This window comes from Rhinolophus ferrumequinum, chromosome 3 (genome assembly GCF_004115265.2).
Source record: "Rhinolophus ferrumequinum isolate MPI-CBG mRhiFer1 chromosome 3, mRhiFer1_v1.p, whole genome shotgun sequence".
In the NCBI taxonomy this organism is placed as follows: domain Eukaryota; kingdom Metazoa; phylum Chordata; class Mammalia; order Chiroptera; family Rhinolophidae; genus Rhinolophus; species Rhinolophus ferrumequinum.
Window position 1 is genome coordinate 20,309,111 of NC_046286.1, and position 3,684 is coordinate 20,312,794.

At 43.1% G+C, this 3,684-nt stretch overlaps 1 pseudogene; it reads right to left on the reverse strand.

Annotated features, from left to right (window-relative positions):
* Positions 1-761: 761 nt before the first annotated feature.
* Positions 762-3,684, reverse strand: LOC117020631 (39S ribosomal protein L9, mitochondrial-like; annotated as a pseudogene).

The following is a 3,684-nucleotide window of genomic DNA, read 5'->3' on the forward strand; positions in this document are numbered from 1 at the left end:
GGAAACTTATTTAAGTATAAGTGGTTTCTATTTGCTTGTAGGAAAGATTGCCACATGACAGTGTGCTGAGTGTTGCAACAACAAAAGAGAAATATAGCCCAGGACGTTCCTTACCATCTGCCCCCAGGAGCTTTCACTCTGACTTGAGAAAAAAGACATACAGAAAATTTACAGAACCAGACACTGAATTGGGCACATATTTGAGTGCCCTGGGAGTCAGAGAAACAGAAAGATGGCTGTGGGCCAGAGAAGTCAGGCCGCTTTCAGGGAGTTGCTGAGGTTTCTGTCTATAGCTCCTTTCAGCCATAAAGATGATTGATTGATTGATTGATTGATTGATTGATTGATTGATTGTTTTATATTTATTTTCTTAAGACCACAGCCTCTTTTATTTCGTCTTGAGATGACAAATGTTCACTTCGGATGAGAATGAGTCAAGTACCGGAGACAATAACTACCTCTTCCATTTGTTCCAATGAATTCCAAAGGAGGAAGAGGAAATGGGAACTAGACAGTTTCAGTCTATTAATATTCAGCTTGTGAACTCTACAGCCGGGTACTTCCTGAGCAAGACTGCCTCCAATGAGGCTGGATATGTGAACAGTCGAAGATGGAGGTGGCAAATATGAAGAATTTAACATCTGTATGTTTAGTATGACGTCCCCATATGCTCTCTAAAATTCCCCATTTGGTCAGAGCTGGCCCATCTTTGCTCCACTGTTCCTCAGATTCTGCTTTGCTGTTTTTGAGGGAGCATAGGTTCAGATCACATGGGAGCTGGTGGGGGACATTCCCTTGGCACCCTGCTGGGCTAACCAGTACTTACATCTTTTGGTCTTAGGCCTCTCAAAGTTCACCACAGATGTAGGTATCCCCATGGCGTCAAGCCCATTTATCATCACCTCATGCCAGTACTCACCCCAACATGTGCTGGGCTCTTCTGGGGTACTTGAATGTATGTGGGCAACCGCAACACCGAGATTTTTAAGGAAGTGGCTGACGACTACTTCAGGGTTTAGTTCTGACTTGACATCATTTTTCATCCCCGCCTCCAGGTAGGAGACAGCTTCCCAGAAATTTCACTGTGTTCTCTAATTTTCCCTCTCGTCTCCCCAATTTCTCCTTTTCCAACAACTTCTTGTTTTCAGGGGCTGCATAAACAGCCGTCCTTGAGGAACTATTTGATTGGGCCCACAGATTTCTTTACTGAAACCAGGTCACCCCAGACTCCAAGTTCCTTCACTGACTGCATGAGGAGGAGTTCCAGGTTGTCTTTGGACTGGTTTCATGTCCTCCACTAGCTTGTAGACACTGTGCCGCCTGTGTCGTGGTTTAGGCTCAGCTTCCGGCCCTCCCTAGCTTCCACAGTGACCATCCCCTGACTGAGAGAGAGGCTGAAGTTGCATTCTGAGCCTGGGGTGCCCCTCTCAGAGTCTGGCGGGAGCAGCGTCCATAGTCCTTCTGGCCGCTCAGCGTCCGCCAGCAGCAGAGCCCGGCCACGACGGGGGTCGCTGTGTTCCCAGATGCCGAGGGGACCTCCAGAAAGAGTTTTTTAATTCTATGCATTAATGAAGGAATCCATCATCTGGACTTTGAGGAATGTACTCAAAAGGTCCAAGACAGCCTTATAAATCAGGATGGGACGGCAAGGAACTTTGCCAAAGACTAAACACCAGCTTTCTAAATGAAGTACTGATCCATGCTACAACGTGGATGAACCTTGGAAACATTATGCTAAGTGGAAGAAGTCAGATACAAAAGCCACACATTGTATGACTCCCTTTATATGAAATATCCAGAATAGGCAAATCCATAGAAACAGAAGGATAATTTATGGTTGCCAGAGGCTGGAGGGAACAGGGAATGGAGAATAACTGCTAATGGATGTGGGGTTTCTTTGGAGGACGATGGAATGTTCTGGATTACATAGTGGTGATGGTTGTACAACATTGAATATACTAAAAAAAATTTAACTGTATACTTTAAAATGGTGAATTTTAGGGGAGTGGCTGGATGGCTTAGTTGGTTAGAGTACCAGCTGTCAACAACAAGGTTGCTGGTTCAATTCCCACATGGGATGGTGGGCTGCGCCCCCTTCAACTAAGATTGAAAACAGCGATGGACTTGGAGCTGAGCTGCACCTTCCACAATTAGATTGAAGGACAACGATTGATGGGTCCTGGAGAAACACACTGATCCCTAATATTCCCCAATTAAAAAAAAAAAAAAAAACAAAGTTGGAAAATAAAATGGTGCATTTTATAGTATGTGAATTGTATCTCAACAGAAGCAAAAAAACAAAAACACCAGCTTTCTGGTTAGAAATAACTTCTCTGTCCTTTGTCCTCTTTGCTTTACTCTGTATACTTACACCTATGCTGTGATGTCCGTCTATTACTGACCACGACCTAATCTATAATGCCAGACTAGAACGCCCCCCTGGGCTCCAACTGTAGCTGAACATCTTCCCTGAAGATCCCATAGGCACTTCAAACCCAACATGAGGAAAATAAAATTGCATTTTGAACTCCAACATTATTTTCCACCTGTTCTTTCTCCCTTAGTTGATATCTCCTAACCATTTATTCATTTAAGCCATCCATGTGTGGGTCATTCTTTATGTCATTTATTCATTCATTTGTTTATTCATTCAGCTCATCTTTTTTAAAGACCCATGACATATCAGGCAGTGTGCTACCGTGTTTCCCCAAAAATAACACCTAGCTGGACAACCAGCTCTAAGGAGTCTTTTGGAGTAAAATTTAATATAAGACCCGGTCTTATATTATAGTAAAAAAAGACCTTATATTATAGACCTGGTCTTACATTATAGTAAAATAAGACTGGGTCTTATATTAATTTTTGCTCCAAAAGATGCATTAGAGCTGATTGTCCGGCTAGGTCTTATTTTCGGGAAAACATGGTATATGCTGGAAACGTAGCTGAGAATCACATGGTTGCAGCTTTTGTGGAAGACACTGGGAAGACTATTTAATCAATAATTCCAACACAGTGAGATGAGAAAACTATGATGTGGGACATACAGGAGTCTGTATTTATATGCAAGCACGTAGCATGGGGATCCAACCTCCTACCTCCAATTAGTTACCAAATGCTACTGATTTTGCCTTCTGAAAACTTCTTGAATCTGGTGTTTGCTCTTCATCCTTGATTCCTTTGCCTTCTTTCAGACCTCATCAACTCTCACAAACATGACAGCAACTGCTTCCTAACTGGTCTCCTTATCCCCAGTTTCTCAGGCCTCCAGCCTTGTTAGTTTCAAACCCTTCTCCCACACTGCTGCTAGAAAGATCTTTCATGCGATTTCCTTGTTTATAATTTGTTAGCTCCTATAGTGATCCAACACCCCTGAGTGCTATAACATGTTCCCATCAGAACTGGGACTCATGACAGCAGTGACTGATGACACGAAGGGTGAAGGGGTTGGCCCATCTTCCCCAGCTCTGGTGGAGAATCATAGTGTAGTTCGAGTTCCTTCTTTTTTTTAATTTTTATTTTTATTGGGGAATAGTGTCTACTTCCGGGAGTTTTTCCTTTTTAAGACACACGAATTCCTTCATAATGTGTGTGACCCCTGCTTACTTTCTCCAATCTCACTCCTTGCCATGGTCCCTTCCGTGTACTAGGATGGATTTTCTTTCTCCAACTTTCCCCAATCCCCAT